This window comes from Panthera leo, chromosome A1 (genome assembly GCF_018350215.1).
Source record: "Panthera leo isolate Ple1 chromosome A1, P.leo_Ple1_pat1.1, whole genome shotgun sequence".
Lineage (NCBI taxonomy): Eukaryota > Metazoa > Chordata > Mammalia > Carnivora > Felidae > Panthera > Panthera leo.
Genome location: NC_056679.1, coordinates 21,150,515 through 21,171,028, shown reverse-complemented (window position 1 = coordinate 21,171,028; position 20,514 = coordinate 21,150,515). Strand labels below are relative to the sequence as shown.

The window sequence follows — 20,514 nt, the reverse complement described above, 5'->3', positions numbered from 1 at the left end:
TTTGGAAATTTGGGAGCTGATGGGAAATTGTTTTCAGAAATAGAGATGAAGGCGGTAATGGTAGAATATTATTGAGTTGGGGCTCTTGCCTTCTGTCCAGCCACCCAGAGAGCTTAGTGTACGTATGTATTCTTCTAGCTACTGTAGCCCATTCTTTTTTTTTTTTTAATATTTATTTATTTTGGGGAAAGCACAAGTGGGGGAGGGGCAAAAAGAGGGGGACAGAGGATCCAAAGTGGGCTCTGCACTGACAGGTTGACAGCAGTGAGCCTAAAGTGGGGTCAAACTCACAAACCTCAAGATCACGACCTGAGCCAAAGTCGGATGCTCAATCGACTGAGCCACCTCAGCTACTGTAGTCATTTAAAAAAAATATTTTTTAATTAATAATAATTTTTTATTCAAGTATAATTAACATACAGTGCAGTCCATTCTTGCATGGTCACGGGTCTGTCTGAGGTCACAGAGACTCACCTTGATTTCTGTTTTTTCAGATGAATCCCAGTCCGATATCTATTTGAGACAGGGAGAAACAGCAAGCCTTAAATGGATTCCCTATTTCTTCCTCATTACTTCTTCTCTTCTCTGACCTCCCTGCCCCATTCTTGATATTTTTACTGCTTTCCTTTTCTCCCTTTCTCCTAGTAGCACATCTACTTTTTCCTAGCGTTCCTAGTTTTTTCTTTCTCACTGCTCTCCATGCACCATGGTCTCTAAGTCTGAAGAAGGAAAAAGAATAAAACAAACGTTGCCAAGAAATACCCTTCCTTTCCTTCAGTTTTTGGAAAACTAACTCCTAGAATATAGCTCTTGAAGTACTGGGGCTTTTGGATTGCCTTTGTTGTTCTGTACACATCCCAGTGTGCTAAAGCCATTTCATAAAGGTTAAGTGCGAACAATACCAGTCACTTGCCATATGCAAGACACTCTGGGCTTTATCCCAGGCAGGCGGTGCCGTGCCATATCTGTCTCATTCACTTGTTTATAATTCATTCATTCACTGAATGAAGAGGTACACAGAAGCCAGATCTCATTAGGCCTTCCAGGCCATAATGAAGAATTTAGTTTTGATTCTAGGAACTGTAGGAGACCAGGGGGCTGACATGGTCTGATAGGTGTTTTTAAAAGTTTTCTTTGGCTGTAGTATAAAAACAGATGAAAGAGGTCAAGGGCAGGAGCTGGGTATCTATTGCAGAATTCTAAACTAGAGATAATGATGGCTTAGACTAGGGTGTTTGAAGTGGAGACGGACCAATTCTTGCCAAAGTGTGTGTTTGTAGGCCGAACCCTGTTTCTTATACCAGTGTGTCCTTCATGTATGGCTGGGGGCTGGCTCTAGCATTTATGTGCTTAGTGTCTGTGCAGCTGGTTTGGAACCCTGGAAGCCAGGCTTCCCTGGGTCAGATGTACTCCTCATCCACTAGCCATTCGTGCCTCTTGTAGAGGCTTGATGCTGCTCAGAATGTTTGTTTGATAACTTGATTATGGTTTCACTTTACGTCCCACTGGCTTAAAATCTTTTTTAATAAAAAGGAGACACTGGAGCTGATGGTTTAAAAAATTGCAAAATGCTTTTCCCACCCGGTTCTTACTTTAAATGTATTGTTGTGTGAGATATATCATCCAATCTGTTGAAATCAAAGTTTCATGAGGATGCCTGGTGTTGTTTCGGAAAACGCTGTGTCAGCTGTCCCCAAAAAGCACTGGACATGGCAGGGCTCATTTCCACAGATATTTGCAAAAGACTGAGTGTGTGTAAGATAAAAAAAAGATAAAAGATGTGGCCTCTGTCTCCAAGAAACTTGAGAGGAAGGGAAAGTAACAAAAATTACTGTGTATCTTTTAGGTGCTGGCCTTTGACAACTACCACTCATTCAACCTTTGTGACACCTCTGAGGTAGGTGCTGTTCTTACCCCTGTTTTAGGATGAGAAAAGGGGGGCACCATCATCTGTCTCTGGTCATGCTGCTATTGTGTGCAGAGCCAGGAGTGGAGCCCCAAACCCAAGGTTTCCTTACTTTACACTGTAGGTACCATTTCACAAGATTTCAGAATACTGCTCCTTTACAGCTGCAGAATCTTGGGGGAAATGTCTTAAACTTCCTGAGCCTCTGTTTCCTTAGCTATAAAATATGGATAATAATATTTACCATCAAAAGGTATGTATGAAACATGTATGAAAGTTCCTGGTACACAGTAGCCAGCAACTAAAGTTCACGTTTCCTTTCTTTTGTGAACTAGCATTACGGGAAGAGAATCTATGATGTGATTTTGTTGTGGAGGCCTAAGCAAGCGTGGCAAAACATCTCCCCCACCCCCTTGTTTTTCAACCTTACAACTGTCAGAAAAGACTGTGTTATACATTTGGACTTAGGGGATAGGAGACGACTACAGGATTGTGGGATTTGTTTGTGGATATCTGTGTCCAGGAAAAGGGGAATGCTCAAGCTCCCTAGTCTATCTCATCCAATTCAGGTAGCAACAGGAGGGAAAGAGGCAGTTGTTTATATAGCACATATAAATGAAGGCCTCAGATCCTGAGGGTCAATTTTGTATGTCCTTTAGAGGTGAAATTAATGGGTATTTCCCTTTGAAGGATCAACTGTATAGGCACTATTCAGTGGACTAAAAGGACCTCACACTGTTTTTTGGTGAGAGATCATATTTATCTTTTTCAGTTCTTATGAAAACCAATTGGTCTTTCCTGAAACTAGATATGTAAACTTTGATGAGCTAACAAGAAGGAGAAAAAAAAGAGCAACAATAACCTTAAAGTCTATATCAGGTTCTAAAGAATAATGCAAGGGACAATAAATAATTCTGCTAGTTTTTCTACAAAGTGGCCCATTATACACGTGTGAGGAAGATAAACTACCACCCTGGGGGAGAAAAAATAAAACAGCCAAAAGGCTAATCTTAATTATTGAACTGTACTGTATTGCTCTCCAACGTTTTGTTTAGAATGGATTGTGGAGGCAACCTTTGGGGGACACTCTCAGTCTCACTAGGTGACTATGACTTACCAGAACATGACTGTGGTTTATTAAAATCATCAAGGAGGGCCTGGGTGGCTCAGTTGGTTAAGTGTTTGACTCTTGATTTTGTCTCAGGTCATGATCCTAGGGTTGTAGGACCCCTGTTGAGGTTCTGACAGCGTGGAGCCTGCTTGGGATTCTCTCTCTCTCCCTCTCTCTCTCTCTCTCTGCCCCTCATTCACTCTCTCTCTCCAAAGAAATAAATAAAAACATTTAAAAAACAATCAAAGCATAGATGATTGCTTTATTCTTCTTCTCTCACTTTGTGTCTGCCTTGAATTAAGTCTTGTCCTCCAATAGATAGGTACACCCAGAAACCTTGTTAGACTCATCAAATATCCTCTTGGTGCTTGGACTGCTTCTCTTCCAATTCTATTTGGATATAGTATGATCTTTTCCACCCAGGCAGCCAGTCTCCAGCAATCTAATAAAGGCCCTGCAAGGGGCACTGTCAGAGTGTTCACATGATCATGTATGTTTCTAAATTTTGCAAAAGCACAATGTTTTAAATATAATCACTCAAGATCACCTCTTTCTACTCTGGCTTTCCCATCACAATTTGTCAGCTGGCATCTGAGTGGTGGGCATATTTTGGATCTGGCTAAAAGGAAGTTGAACTAGGGATACATGTAGTTTGATGCAATATTTTTATGTAGTTTGTAGGCCCTTTTGTGGCCATCTGGGTGAGGAATGACTTTCAGGAATCCACCCAGTGGATGACTTACCCAGCAGAGATGGTGAGGAAAAGTGAGGGCCATATAAGCCAGCTTATGGCTCTCATCACTGGCAGTACAGAGCAGTGGAGATAAAAAAGGTTTGAAGCAAGTTTTGAGAAGCTCAGCTGTGGAAAATTCTCACTTTCGGCAGACATGAAATTGTGGGCAGAAGATTGATGCCTAGCCAAATATATTCTCTCCTCTTTGGAATATGCTTAATAGGTCTGAGCATACAATTATAAACTCACTACGTATATTTTTCTTTCTCTTATGTGAACAGCAAGAAATAGATTTCATCAGAATTCTTGTGTTTGTGCATGTTTCTGCCTCCCATTCTGGATCTCCTCTTATTGTATCTGTTGCCTCTTGCCCCAAAAAAATTTGGTTTCAGAGGAAAGGATGTGCAAAATCACCACCAAAGCAAGAGAAACGTCCTGAGGAGTAAGTGTTCTGGTGACAAAACTCTCATATAATCCCATCAGTAATTCACAGTATGTAGCATAAGAGGAATTCAATTATCTAATTATGTCACTGAATGCAATGTAGGGATATTTGAATTGTTCTTGGGTATGCCTTAATTTCTGGTTAATTTTGTATGTTTTTTTCCCCAGAATTATTGTTCATACCAAAATTCAGATGTGATAGAAAAGATGTATGTCTATTGGAAGCCAAAAGTGTAAATTGAAAAAATGTTTGTTGTATCTGTCATCTTTTTTTTTTTACTTAAAGAAATGTTTATTTATTTCTGAAGGAGAGAGAGAAGGAGATAGAGTGTTAGCAGGGGAAGGGCAGAGAGAGAGGGAGACACAGAACTCGAAGCAGGCTCCAGGCTCTGAGCTGTCAGCACAGAGCCCGACACGGGGTTCGAACCCATGAGCTGTGAGATCCTGACCTGAGCCCAAGTCAGACGCTTGACTGATTGAGCCACCCAGGTGCCCCTTGTCATCTTTTTAAAAAATGTGTAATTTCTCTACTCATGCCCAAGAAATATTCATTTTTTGCATCTAATTTTGTATTTTATTTTCTTTAAAGAGGGATACAAACTTTGTATTAGCTTTGGGCCGCATAAAACCCAGACCTTCCCTGTTTCGTGCCTTCACTCTTATATGGAAATATTTGGTAGTAGCTGGAATACATGTGTAGAGGTGAGCAGCATGTTGTAATGGAAGGAGTAACCTTGATTCTGCCACCTACCAGCTATGTGACTTCAGCAAGTTTCTCAGCCTCTCTGAACTTTAGTTTCTTCAGCTACAAAGTCTGGATGATCACACTTCTCGGGATTGTTGTGAGACCTAAAGGGGCACATGATAAGTGCTTGGCATGGATAAGCACTCATTATATATAATTTACCATTTTTCCCTCAACCTCTCTCCAATAGTTCACGGTTTTATCTCAGCTCAGGGATCCAGGTGAAGAAATGTTTTGTTCTTTCAAAGTGCATTTTGACAGGAGGGTATGAAAAAGAGAGTTGGAGTTTCCCCTGTGATTCTGGTCTTTGAAAAGCCCTAGGAAGAATGAATCACAATGGTATTTTCTCTGGGAATAAAGCAAAGAATTAAGTACTTTCATCAGCTGTGTAGAATATTGGACCAAGAGTCCCAATTCGGTGTGTCTGCCACTCTAAACACACACACACACACACACACACACACACACACACACACACACACACGGGATATGGCCCAAAGATTGGGTTATTCTCAATCACTGAAGTTTTTCTGCAAAGTTTCATTTCTCCATCAAAAAAAAAAAAAAAAAAAGGATGAGCAAAGCCCCAGGCCTAGTGCTGGTAGGAATCCTTGACCTATGGTTTACTGTTCCTGGGGTGTCCTAATGGGCCATGGTATTCTGGAATGGGTCATGGTATTCTGGAACATCACAGTCTTTCTGATATGTTTTCTTCAGCCCTGTGCACACAGAGATGCTCTGTGAGGTGGGGCTGGGGACTGGAAGCACAAAGTTAGCTAAATACTGACTCACTGTTAGGATGTAAATTAGTCCTCATAGCAGACTAGGCCACTGCCTATAATGCTGGACCATGGACTCTTTTCTTTGAGGGCAAAATCCAAGAATTCTTCTTTTTTTTTCAGTGTCTACCAGGGCTAGCACCTAGTAGGTGTTTATAATATTTATTGAATTGATTTACAATATACATACAGTAGGGATACAAAGAAAGACTTTTAAAGTACCCAAAGGGTTTTCCTTTTTGAAAGAAAACTATAGCTTTTGATTAATAAGCATGATAATTATGTCCCTTTCCCTACTGTTTTGGATGAAGGGGAATGTTTTTGAGATGGGGATTCAGAAACAGTCTACTTCACATACTTCGCCTATAAGCCTTTCCTTCTCTGTATGAAAGAAATCAAACTCAAGCAAGTCTGGGGAAGTGTGAGAGGTTAGCATACTTGTAAAGACAAAACAATCACAAGTAGGGTGTCAGCTGAGTGAAGGCCAGTATGGACTCTAGCCTGCAGGCAGTCTAGAAAGAAAACTCATTCTGAGACTCTCTTCCCCTGTGGCTGGCGAACATGACTGATGTCTAATGAAGAAGAATTGCTGGTTAAATAAGAAAGAGTCTGTATAATATGTGTTATAATGAGTTAAACGTTTGCCTACTAATTGTAGTAGGAAATTGTTTAGGAAACCTGGGTGCATTGAGCTTACCCACATTGTATTTGAGGCCATCTTCGTTAATTTTCATGCTTTCTAAACTACTGAGTTAAATAAACTCATTCAGGTGTTGTCAAAGTGAACCCACCTAATCTTACTAACTTACTTGGTGTCTGGATAAGATGTGCCCAGGATCTAGTCTATTTGGCTGCTAAACACACACACACACACACACACACACACACACACACACACACACACTCACACACACACTTGTTGAAAAATATTCATCGATGTCTACTGTATGTCAGGGGGCGTGCTGAGCACTGAGGATGTGAGTCAGGCACAATCCTGCCCCTCGCGAGGCTTATAGTGTAGAACAGTAGATGAACAGAGCAGCTGTGTCTCTTATTTGGGTAGTGCAGGAGACCTATAGCTCATCCTGAGCTTCCAGAAGTGTTTCCAGAGGTGGCCAGCCCTGCTGCTTTTCCCACTTGCCTTTCCAAAGGGCAAGACATGTAGGTTACCACTGACACAAATGCCCCATTCATGGTCTGCTGGGCCACTTAAACTTTATTAGTTGGTCATATGGAAGAACAGGAGAAGTTTAAGAGAATGATAATCTCGTAAGTAGCCATATTTGGTCAGTCTTCAGGTTGATTTCTGGGGTATTTAGGATGATATGATAGTTATCTAGATGTGTTCGTGGGACAAGACAAGCCTAGGGTCCTCCTACCCTGCTGCTGTCTTCCTCTTAAATAGTCATATTTTAATTGCCAACTCTTTTTTTTTTTTCATGTTTATTTATTTATTTTGGGAGGGAGAGTGAGAGAGCAAGTGCATGCACAGGGGAGGGGCAGAGAGAGGGAGAAAGAGAGAATCCCAAACAGGCAGCTCAGAGCCTGATGAGGGGCTTGATCCCACAAATCATGAAATCGTGACCTGAGCCAAAATCAAAAGTCAGATGCTCAGCTGTCTGAGCCACCCAGGTGCCCCTTAAATGCCAACTCTTAAATGGAGTAAAATACTTAACATAAGTGAATTGATAATTTTAAGGCTGTTAATAATAACTGTCTTTAATTGTAGCAGTTTTGCCTTGGACAGAAATCATGGGGATAAATTTTAAATCTGGCTGGAAAATAGCATTGAAACAGTACTAATATTATCAAATTTTTAGTATGGGGGTATTTGGAGTCATTGAGATTTACTCTTTGTATGTTCAGGAACATTAGTTGTTTCAGACTGGAATATAACTGGCTATAGCTAGTTGAATAAAATTCCTGCAGTTCATCCATTCTTCTCCTACCAGCAGGTGTCATTATGGAAATATGAAAATACTGTAAATTCCAAAGTTGTAGGAACTGGCTATGAGAAAGAGAAGTGGCATTTTGGATATTAAAAAACAACAAAAAATGAAGAAAAAATTTGGTGCTAACCAAGTATGGCATGTTTAATTACTAATTTGGCAATGTTTTATGATACAGTGTAAATGACACAGGATTTCAAGGCACAAGCTTAATTTATTTTAATTAGATTAAGCAAATATTTATTAAGACCTGGTTAGGTTCACAGGGGTATCAAAAGAAAAGACGTAATTCTTATCCTTAAGTAGCTGGCATGATATCTAGGGGGAAGAAGATACTTACATTAAATAATTAACAGAATGCATCTGTCTTTCTTTTTAATATGCCAGACTGAAGTGCATAGATAATAAAGTAATGCAAGTTCCAGCTGGAAGGGCTGTGTGTAGTATTGTTGATTCTGTATTAAACAAGTAACACTCTTTATATATTTAAGTAGAGAGGAGCTTCAAAATTTTTTGTTAATGAGAAGGCTCATTCTTTCCTTTCTTGATAACTGCCATCACCTATCTTTCTCCATACATTTTAAGTAATAATTATAATAATTACATATATTGGTTAACCTAGGATATAGCAATTGTTTATAACAGTTTGCTATAACCAACTGATAATATGATTAAGTCTTTCTAAAAACCAAGGTAAATACTACCAGTGGTCATCTTTTTTTAAATTTTATTTGTATTTATTTTCAGATAGAGTTAGAGAGCAAGAGGGGGAGGGGCAGAGACAGAGGGAGATAGAATCCCAAGCAGGATCCTCACTGTCAGTGCAGATTCCAACATGGGGCCTCAACTCACAAACCGTGAGATCATGACCTGAGCTGAAATCAAGAGTCAGATGCTTAACCAACTGAGCCACCCAGGCACCCCCTACCAGGGGTCATTTTTACTAGGAGACTTAACACGGTACTCTGATAAGAAGAGTATTAGTGTTCTAGATCAGGATCAATGCTTCATCTATCCTATTTTCCCCTCGAGACTGTGAGCTCTTCCAAGGCCTGGGATATGTAGCATTACTCTTTGCATTTCTTTTTTCTTTTTTTTTTTAAGGTTTATTTTATTTTTTAGAAAGAGAGAGGGTGAGCGGGGCGGGGGGGGGGGGGTAATGGGGCAGAGGGAGAGAGAGAGAGAATCTTTTTCTTTTATGATTTTTTAAAGTTTATTTTGAGAAAGAGAGCAAGCAGGGTAGGGGCAGAGAGAGAGAGAATCCCAAGCAGGCTCCACACTCTCAGTGCAGAGCCTGATGCAGGGCTTGAACCTACAAACCACAAGATCATGACCTGAGCCAAGATCAAGAGTCAGATGGTTAACCGACAGAGCCACCCAGATGCCCCTAGAGAGAGAGAGAGAATCTTAAGCAGTCTCCATACTCGGCATGGAGCCTGATGTGGGGCTCAGTCCCACGACCCTGGGATCATGACCTGAGCTGAAATCAAGAGTTGGATGCTCAACCAACTGAGCCACCCAGGCACCCCACTCTTTCATTTGTGACATTCTAAAACTGGGTCTGTGTCTTTAGTGAGCAATTAGTACATGTTTGTTGAATGACTAAATGATGAAAATATCACCAAAGGATAGGGTATTGGCACTTCTTCATACATTATGTTGTTAGAATGTATGTTGATATTAGATTAAGAAATCTCAGATGGAATAAGTCAGAAAACTGGATTGAAAAGTTGATAGATTCCTAAAGGTTTCTCTTCTGATTCCGTTAGTCCATCCAAAGAAATCTGTCTCAAAAAGTGTTTTAGGGGCACCTGGGTGCTCATTTGGTTAAGTGTCCAACTTTGGCTCAGGTCATGATCTCATGATTTGGGAATTCGAGCCCCTGCATCAGGCTCGCTGCTGACAGTTCAGAGCTCGGAGCCTGGAGCCTGGAGCTTGTTTCAGATTCTATGTCTCCCTCTCTCTCTGCCCCTCCCCCACTTGTGCTCTCTCTTTCTCTCTCAAAAATAAATAAACATTAAAAAAAAATTCACCTAAATAGGACGGTCAATCTTTTCCATTGACAGTTTACTTACTGTACTCATACTAATTCTTTAAAAAAGTTTTTTTTTAAACATCTTACTTATTTTTGAGAGATAGATCATGAGCAGGGGAGGGGCAGAGGGAGGGAAACACAAAATCCAAAGCCAGCTCCGGGGTCTGAGCTGTTAGCACAGAGCCTGATGTGGGGGTCAAACTCACGAACCATGAAATCATGGCCTAGGCTGAAGTCAGATGCTTAACCAACTGAGCCACCCACGCATCCCGATACTAATTCTTTTTATTTGAAGGCCATTATTAATTCACCAGCTGCCACAAGGTGAGGCTGGTGTCTTCAGCCTACCTTTGGTAGATTGAGCTAACTACTCTTTATTTATCACTTACATCTCCAGCTGCTTACTGGACTTCCCCATTTTGATTTTCTGTTGTCAGCTCTAACTTTACTTGTTAAAACAAAATCATCATTTTTTTACATGTAAAGTATCTCCTTCTTCTGAGCATACTGTTTTTCTTAACATTACCATCATTTTTCCAGTTCCCAGGCTAAACACTTTGATGTTTTCTTTTTTCAATCTTTTTCTCCATCCAATCAATCAACAAACCTCTTCTATTTCCTTTGTGATGCTTTAGATATTTATTAATTCTTTTCTTCCTTTCCACTAAGAAGACCCTGGGTTAGATCATGAGTGGATAAAATAGCCTCCTGGATCATCCTATTGTCAGTTTCTCCTCTTTTTTTTTCTATGAATGACTATGAACATTTTAGTTAGAATCATTCAAACATCAATACCGAGTTCAAACTCTTTATCAGAGTGGCTATGGCCCTTCATGATATGCTACCTGATCACCACTCTAACGCAAATATTGTCTACTCCACTGCTTTGCTCCAGTTATATAGAAAAATGCAATTTTCTGCCTAGCCATTCTCTGTCTTCTAGATTTTTTTTATTATGGTAAAATATATGTAATGTATACATGTATAATAATGTGTACATTATTTTATATTATATTTTACTTTTATTTATTATTTTTTAATGTTTATTTATTTTTGAGAGAGAGAGAGAGAGAGAGAGAGAGAGATACAGAGCATGAGCTGGGGAGGGACAGAGAGAGAGGGAGACAGAGAATCCAAAGCAGGCTCCAGGCTCTGAGCTGTCAGCACAGAGCCCAATGCGGGGTTCGAACTCATGAACTGTAAGATCATGACCGGAGCCAAAGTCAGACGCTTAAGTGACTGAGCCCCCCCAGGCGCCCCTACATTATTTTATAACAAATGTGTAAAATTTACCATTTTAACAATTTTGGTAAAAATTTGGTAATTTTTTTTGTAAAGAGTATACATTTCAGTGGCATTAAGTATATTCATACTGTTGTGTAATCATCATCACTGTCCATCTTCTGAACTTTCTAATTTTCCCAAAAGGAAACTGCACCCATTAAACAAAAACTCTCTGTTCCCCCCTCCCCTGGCCCCTGATAACCACCATTCTATTTTCTGTCTCTGTGAATTTGACTACTCTGTGTATACCTCATATAAGTGGAATTACGTATTTGTCCTTTTTTGACTGGCTTATTTCACCTACCACAATGTCTTCGAGGTTCATTTATGTTGTAGCCTGTGTCAGAATGCTTTTTAAGGCTGCATAATATTCCACTGTATGTATATATCAGTTTGTTTATCCATTCATCCATCAAGGGATATTTGTAGTTTTTACTCTTTTAACATATCCTGCTAATTGCAAAGGATTAATCTTCCTACACCTTATTTTAGTCTTATTACTTGACTGCTCAGAAGTCTTCAGTGAGTTCCTTCTTTCTTTTTTCTAAAGATTTGATTTTTTATTTGATTTTATTTTTTTGAGGGAGAGAAAGAGAGAGTGTGTGAGTGGGGATGGACAGAGAGAGGGAGAGAGAGAATCTTAAGCAGGCTCCATGCTCAGCACAGAGCCCGACCTGAGGCTCGATCTCACCACTGTGAGATCATGACCTGAGCCAGAATCAAGAGTTCGATGCTTAACCGACTGGGCCACTCAGGCGCCCCCTCAATCAGTTCCTTCTTACCGGTAGGATCAGGTGCAGTGTTCATAGCCTAATGTGCATAGCTCTCCCCTGTCTGGGTCTGGTGCTCTGTATAGAATATTATTGCCCAGAGGTGCCTGGGTGGCTCTGTTGGTTGGGCATCCAACTCTTGGTTTTGGCTCGGGTCATGGTCTCACTGTTTGTGGGTACAGGCCATGCGTCTGACTCTGTGGTGGTGGTGTGGAGCCTGCTTGGGATTTTCTCTTCCTCTCTCTCTGTCCCTTCCCCACTTGCACATGGGTGTGCCCTCTCTCAAAATAAATGAATAAACATGAAAAAAATTAAAAAAATAATCTTATTGCCCATTATTAATCTTCAACGTTTGTTCATGAAACAAATATTTTTTCAATGCCTGGTATGTGTTGGCCCTGAGAGAAGTGCTACCGATCCAGCAGTAAACCAAAATGACCTGGTCCCTTGTCTCATGGAACTGACCTCAGAGCTAAGTGATTCCTTCATTCATGCCAGAATGCTGTCCCCTTTCACCTTGGGAGCTGGCTACTTCACCCAATATGAAATTGCTAAAAATCATTTGGTGACCAACTTACTAAAAGCTAATTCTCTAGTAATCATTTGATCAAAAGATGAACTTGCTGAAATACTGAGGTTTTCTAAAAAAAATACTTTTGCCTTGGTGTCACCGGAGCTATTTTCTTGGAGATATATTTTGGCCAAATGCTATTTATTTTTTAATTCAATTTAATTTTATTTTGGTGCAAAAACCTGTTTTTATTAAAGCACTGGGACAGAGGGCAGAAAGACCCCCCTGTCAAATGCTGTTTAATATCAACTTTGTGTTTCACACTGTAGACCCCGAGAATTCCTAAAACACTTAATACTTTCTATAGAATGATTAAGTTTTTAACACTGATTTTTGTCTTAATTACCATTGCCTCTGTCCCTGTTGCTTCTGTCCCTAATTGTGCCCTTGCATTGACCTGGTGCAATGGCTTTGACAAATTGTCCAATGTAAGGTATTTGGCAGATGATTGCTCAGTAAATTGGTTATTCATCGAATTAGTCATTAGGCGGCTTATCATTTGGCAAATCAGTTTTGAAAAAATTTCAAAATGTCTTCTCTCCCTTGTAATAACTCAGAGGAAGCATTTTCTTCTATTTTTCAAGGTCTATCCTCTCTAAGTTGAACCATAATATCTTTTGATAGCTCTGTTGATTTGTCTTTAGTGGTGTCCTGACCAGAACCAATAGTTGGTTGGTTAATCATGAGAAGTTGGGAGATAATAGAAAATCATACAGACACATCTTTTAAAATAAAACATATTAATGTATATTCTATTAGCCAGTGTTTCAGCATAGGGTCAAGGCATTTTCTTTGCAAATGGGCCAACTGATTATTCAAATCATCTCTCTTACATAAACCGTACTCAGAATTAATCACCTATGATTTCCAGTTTCAGTTTTTTTAAAATAAGAGCAAGATCTTTTTTTTATTTAAAAAAAAAATTTTTTTTAACATTTATTTATTTTTGAGACAGAGAGAGACAGAGCATGAACGGGGGAGGGGCAGAGAGAGAGGGAGACACAGAATCGGAAGCAGGCTCCAGGCTCTGAGCCATCAGCCCAGAGCCTGACGCGGGGCTCGAACTCGTGGACCGCGAGATCGTGACCTGAGCCGAAGTCGGACGCTCAACAGACTGAGCCACCCAGGCGCCCCTAAGAGCAAGATCTTAAAGACACTTGTGCTATAATGAATGCAGAATCCTTGTGTATTTTTATTATTCTTTCCTGTCATGAACAGTTGTCTCATTCACATTCAATTTAAGAGCAGATTTCCTTTCCTTTCCTTTCCTTTCCTTTCCTTTCCTTTCCTTTCCTTTCCTTTCCTTCCCTTCCCCTTCCCCTTCCCCTTCCCCTTCCCCTTCCCCTTCCCCTTCCCTCTCCTCTCCTCTCCTCTCCCCTCCCCTCCCCTCCCCTCCCCTCCCCTCCTCTTTCTTTCTTTCTTTCTTTCTTTCTTTCTTTCTTTCTTTCTCTATTTCTTTCTTTCTTTCTTTTAGAGAGAAAGAGAGAGCACGAGTGGGGGATAGGGTCAGAGGGAGAGAAAGAAAGAGAATGTTAAGCAGGCTCCAGGCTCAGCATGGAGCCTGATGCAGAGGTCGATCCCATGACCGTGAGATTATGACCTGAGGCAAAAGTCAAGAGTCAGATGCTCAACCCACTAAGCCACCCAGGCCCCCCTCAGAGCAGTTTTTCATAGCAACTCATCTTTATTGATTCTTTAAAAGAATCCAGTTTGTATTTTCAAGGAAATATAACTCTCTCTGTTGTCCTATTTCATCAGATAATGTAAATACTTAATTGAATTATATAATTACAATAATAACTACAAGTGGCACAGCTTGACTCCTTTGGAAAGCCTACCATGCGGTTGGTGGGAGTAGAAGCCTGAGGGCACGTGACAGAGGAGACTGGTGGCTCTGAGCACCGAGGGTGCCGTGGTATCAGCTGGTGTGTTTTCCTGAGAACATAGGGAGTACTGTTAAATGCATAGTCTTTAGTGCAGTTTGGCTAGAAAGGCTTTTACTGTATTTGTTCATACATAGACAAAGGTATGTGTGTGCTTACTATCTTTTTTTTTTTTTAAAATTTTTTTTTCAACGTTTTTTATTTATTTTTGGGACAGAGAGAGACAGAGCATGAACGGGGGAGGGGCAGAGAGAGAGGGAGACACAGAATCGGAAACAGGCTCCAGGCTCCGAGCCATCAGCCCAGAGCCCGACGCGGGGCTCGAACTCACGGACCGCGAGATCGTGACCTGGCTGAAGTAGGACGCCTAACCGACTGCGCCACCCAGGCGCCCCAACTATCTTATAATGAAGTAGGAGCTGAGGAGGGGTTTATCAGAAATTGGTATGGGGAACTGCACAAATCTTTCAGGTTCAAATGATAGGAAAAGGGGACTTCTACATTTGATGTAAACTTGCAGTGATGTATCAGAGATCCAGAACCTAGGGCAACGAGGGTGGAGAGAGGGAAGAAGAAGCAGGGTCATAGACTGTCATGATTGGCCCCTTTATCCCCAGGCGATGCATTTTTCCACATGGGCCATCTCTGCCAAGAAGTCCCCTCCTCCGCTTATGTGACCGTGCAGGGCACAGCCAGGTGTTTTAGCCACCGGGGAGGGAAGCCCTCTGGTGCTTTTCGCCTGACTGCCCACCTTTTGGCCCTCTTCCTCCATGTAAAGGTGTGCGGGTGGCACTCTGTCAGGGTGTGTTATGTGCACTTTCGTACAGGTGTGTGGAAAGGAATTGTGTGTGGGGGTGGGAAGTGGATGCCCCCTTTCTAGTTTTCAGTACTGACACAGTCCTGCTCAGTGCTCATACCAGTAAAACTTATCCTTCCTAATCAGAATCAAGGCGATGGAATAACAGTAATGTAAATTATTCTGCGCCATGCTTTTATGGTGTTAGTGTGGTTTATTGCTTCATTTAATGAGATAAATAACAAGACTGCTTGAAAGAGGTGTTCTTTGAAGAAAACATTAACTGAGGTGAGAAAGGAGTTGTCTTTCTGTTTCTCCCTTGCTTGCAGTCCTGTCTGGGTACTTTTTAAATTATCTTCTCCGAGCTTTGTCTCATGAAGGTACAGCTGTATCAGGACATTGGCTTGTGGGGGCTCATTGTTACCCCCCCCCCCCCTTTAATAGATGCAGTTTTTGACAGAAAAGAAAGATCAATAAACAATGTCAAGGAGAGCACAACCCCTAGGCTCAGTCGTGAGGATAGCTTTTGGAAAATAGTGGCTGGGATTCCCTTGTCTGTGATCTTGTTTTCTAACTGCCCAAATCTGCATTGTCACAGATGGGCACCTTTTTGCTAGATCAAGGAAAAGATGAATTCTGTGGCTTTGGAACAATGTTTTCTTCAACTGCTTAACCACAGGCAGAATAAGGTCTTTTTGGGAAAGGGAAACTGGACTACAGGCATCTTTCTTCCACCAGAGGATGAAATGGATCCTCAGCCGGCCTCACCACACACACCCCTTGCTTTATATTAACTTGCGTTGAAATCTTACAGACTGTCCTCGATCTCTGAACTCGAAAATCTCTTGTAATACTATAAATTACCCTCACTGGCTTCCCTTTTTAAGCTCTAGTGAATAATCCAAGTGTTCTCAAGTTTCTGTTCTAAACATGTCCCTCCAGGGACCTGCAGTGAAAATAAGGCGTTGTTTTACGTTGTTTGAACACTGCATGAACCCAGTCCCTGCTTTGATTTTGGAAGCTGACCATATTTGAGGCAGTTCTCCTAGCCTACAGCTGTGCCAGATTCTTCTCTTCTCCTCATTGCCTCCAGGACCAGGACCCTCTGACTGCGTGGAGGTGGGGTAAGAAGTGCAACCCACTGTAGGGAAAAGCGGAGTCTCTCTCACCCAGTGGAGCAGTGAGCCTCAACAAAAATGGCTGAACGAGAAATGCCCAACAGAATGCTGTGCAAAGACTGACATGCGGTCAGTCTTTGTTGAATGAGCAGATGAAGGCTGAAGAGGGTGGCAGTCATGCTATTCTCAGCTCGGCCTCCCTGGTGACAACTTTTATCTCTAGTTACTCTCCTTGATGCTTCACCTGCTCTCTCCATCCCATTCCTGCCCTGCGCTTTCTTCTCTAACTAGGGAAGAGGCGAGGGCTAGTCTGGGAGTCACGTTATCAGTCAGGACAGGGCTGATGGCACTTAAAGGTCATAGACTGAGGAGGCTTCACAACCAACCGCAGACATAGACACCTGCCTCTGCTGTGCTGCCCTGGTGCTTGGATAGATGGGATTGTCATAGGTGGTCAAAAGACATTCATAGAATGCTGACTCTTCAGTGTCCAGGTTGGGTTTCTGATATTTTTTAAGTGAAGGGGTTGAAAATAGGCTGTGTTCACGGCACATATCTTTATTCCAGCATCCTTTGGATGAATTGCATGCTCTTGACTCTGGAAATGTGGAGTGTCCTCCTCTAACTTCTTAGCTTTACAGAACACGGTTTGTGTCTGTTACCATTGTCATTTCTGGCTTTCTTATGGCCACAAGTATCTGTTAAGTCAGTGGAAAACAGACTGTGGTTTACTTAAATATTTTCTTAAACTCCTCTGGGGCAGTGTCTACTCTGCAGGCAGTTTTTCCTTTCTCCACCTTTAGGATAATTCTGAGAATCCAAGGAAAAATTGGTATCTTTTGGACTTGCAGCCAAATATATTCATTGGTGTGGCTAAATATTCAAACAGATTTAGAATGAATGACACTGAGTCGTTAGTCACAGGGTGAAGTTCACCACTTTGAAGTGTCTTCTTTCCTATTGTGTTTTTTTTTTCCTTCTGAATAGAGTGGAATCCTATCAAAAGTAGGCCTAGCTTAAATAGATAACACTTATGCTTAGAAAATTTTGTTTTCTGCTGCAACCAGTAAGTGTTTGCCTTGGGATACACAGAAGACGATAGAAAACCTGCTGTTCCCTTCGTTGTTTTAGTTCCCAATTGCTGCTCATGTTGTGAACTTTTCATTGTGCTGAATGTGATTCTAATATTGATTGTACAACAGATTGTGGTTCCCACACAGTCTCTACAGGGAAGTTAGGTCCCTGGTCTCAACCAAAGCCATGGTTATCTGATCTACTTTTGCAGGAAAATTTGGATGTATTGGACTGAACTGAGAGACTGTATATCTCTGACATAGGGATTTTTAAAGATAATTTTGATGATATGTAATTTTAGCCCTAAGTGCTGATTTTAGAATCTGTCACCTAAGATAATATACCACAGTAGTGTCTGATTTGTCTGTATGGTTCCTTTTGTGATAAATAATTCACATTCTGATAACATTCTGCATTATTTTTCTAATTTAAAATGATCTCTTGGCTTCTTAGGTAGTGAGGACATAGTTTGAGCTGGTATTTGTTGCCTTCTCCACATTTACTATATAGGGTCTTTGTAAGCTGCTGTTGATCTGGGACATTATGGAGGAAATTTAGAACCATACCTGGAGTGAAAATGTTGGACACACCCCAATTTGAGTTTTTGAGTTGGTTGATGGGTGCTGTGTGCCACAGGATACTAAGATTCATAAGAATAGGCTAAGATCTCTGAAGATAAACACCCAAACCACCAAAGCTCAATCCTACTGTTCTTGATAATGGCCTGCACTATTTATTGTGGATTGTAAATTGTTATAGTAATAGGAAATGTCTGCCCTGACTGGGATTGAGAAAGATGTTGAAACCTGAAGATGGGCTTTGTTTAAATGCAATGAAACTCACACAAATCCAGGCTTCCTTGTACGGGTTGAATCTCACTTAAGTGCAACATTCAGCAACAGTCCAGCTTGAGAAACCTTGAAGAATAATGTAAATATTTATTCTTAAGTTTTATTTTTATGGGATTTCAGAGAGGGATTTCACATAGTGAAAGCATACAGAAATCTTCCTAAAAATTCCCTTTACACTTTTTTCTTTCTTTTTTGCCAGCCTCCCACTCATGGCAAAAGTGAGAGCGAAAAGCTCCCTCTTGCTCTGCTTAGAGTGCACTTGTGGGTGGCTCTCCCGTTCTGAGCCCTCACACATCACATACTGACTTTCTTTGGTGTATGCAGTCTTCTGGAACATGTACTGTCTAGCGCTGGTGGTTTTCCTTGTAAGCATAAGCTACTCTTGCCCCGGAATTCTGGTGACTAAAATCTTCAATGCAGTATGAAAGTTTTGCTTTTATTTACTCTTTAATCTTGGCTTGGGACATATTGCTTGCTCTCACACTGATATAATATGTTCAGTCAAGTTGTCTAAGACCCTCACAACCAGGCCAATCTGCCTTCACTCTCACTAAGTCGGTGGGGCCACAATAAGGGGAGGTATGTATGCAGGTACACTTACAGTATGTATAACAAACAGCAGGCCCAAAGTAATACTCCTCACTTCCCCTCGTCTCTCCTTTGTAATGGCTTGCTTCCAGAAGGCAATATAAATGTGATGGATTTAGAGGTAAATTGCTCTAACTGAATGATGGCGGTGGCGGTGGCTGTGGCTAGTTCATTTTTAGTCTGGGTGTGACTTTTATCTCAGACGGTTCTTTGAGTTACTATCAGAGCAGGACATATGGCTGTGGTCTGGGGGGAGAGGAAAACAACTAAATCTTCTTGGTATATCTTTATTCTTTATACAACTTTGCTTTAAATTTATACAAGCATCTGTATTAGTTAGGTTCTCCAGAGAAACAGAGTCAATGGAATGTGTATGTGTTTCTCTCCTTCTCTCTCTCTCTCCCTGCTCTATCTATAAAGAGATTTGTTATAAGGAATTGGCTCATGCAGTTGGGAGGCTGACAAATTCCAAGATCTGTAGGGTGAGTTGGCAAACTGGAGACTCAGCAGATCCATTGGTGTAGTTCCATTCTGAAGGCTCAAGACTCAGTAAAAACTGATGTTTTAGTTCAGGTCTGAAGGCAGGAGAAAGACTGATGTCCTAGCTTGAATGCAGTCAGGCAGAAGAAATTCTCTCTTACTCAGTCCTTTTGTTCTATTCTGGCCTTCTACTGATTGAATGAGGCTCACCCACAGTAGCCAGGACTATCTGCTTTACCAGGTCTATCAATTCAAATGTTAATCTCTTCCAGAAACACCCGCATGGACACACCCAGAATAATGTTTGAGTAACTATCTGGGCACTCTGGCCTCATCAAGTTGACCTATAAATTTATCCATCACAGTACTCATGAAGAATGTAGGAACATATAATTTACCATTCAATTTCCATTTATATATATGGCTATTACTTGATGGATGTGATCATGCTTCTAGAATTCAGCGAAAGGAAAGGCATGAGAAAATTTTAATAAGATTATTTTTTTCCAGTGTTTTTCTCAAGAAGTTATATTAATCTGTAGATCATTTTCCCTCTACTTTATTTAACAACTTAGGGTATATACTTTATATTGCTGTCTTTGGCAGCAAGAAATGATAGAACATTCTCTGTTCTATAAAATATGATTTTTTTTTCCTAAAGAAGGTGTTCATATTCGTATTCCATGAAATCAAAATGGTCTACCCACCTCAAAAGGAACAGTTAGAATTTTTGCCTGAATGATAGCTTAAAGAAATCCTGTGCTTGTGCTCACTTTGGCAGCACATGTACTAAAATGGTAATGATGAAGAGAAGACTAGTAGGGCCCCTGAGCAGGGGTGACACGCAGATTTGTGAAGCATTCCATAGTTAAAAAAAAAAAAAAAAGAAGAAATCTTGTGGCTTTTTTTTCCCCATTAGCTTCAGCTAACATGGATTGTCTCAGAGAAGACTGCTTGAGCTGACTCACCTCAATATGATGCCTGTTGGGTTTTGGATTATCAACTTTTCTTCACCTGAGAATTTGACTGAGCAAGAATTCTGTGGGCAGATTACAGGTGATCCAATTGGTGGTTATTTGGGCCATATCACAGGGAAATATCTGGTAGGTGGGATGGGCCTTCTGGGTAGGAGGCTCTTTCTCACAGAAGTGGCTTATATAAGAGGCATGGAGACTCAGCTCCTAATGGTTTTAATCCAATTAACTGGGAGGCAACATATGCTGTAATGGTGTTACTTCTGTGGGGAACTCTCTCAGAGATCTCTGGTCCGGTAAGACTGACTGGTCCGGTAAGTCTGGCCCAAAAGGAAAGACTCAAGAGAAATACTGATTTTACCTGAAGTCTATGGACAATTTTAAGTTTTTAATTCCAGTTAGTTAACATACTGTGTTATATTA

The 20,514-nt window shown here is 40.9% G+C and overlaps 1 non-coding gene across 1 annotated transcript; it reads left to right on the top strand.

The window, feature by feature from the left end:
* Positions 1-19,882: 19,882 nt before the first annotated feature.
* LOC122202694 lies at positions 19,883-19,989 on the top strand. Its single transcript, XR_006194808.1, has one exon. It is a non-coding gene; the product is annotated as a U6 spliceosomal RNA (small nuclear RNA).
* Positions 19,990-20,514: the final 525 nt, after the last annotated feature.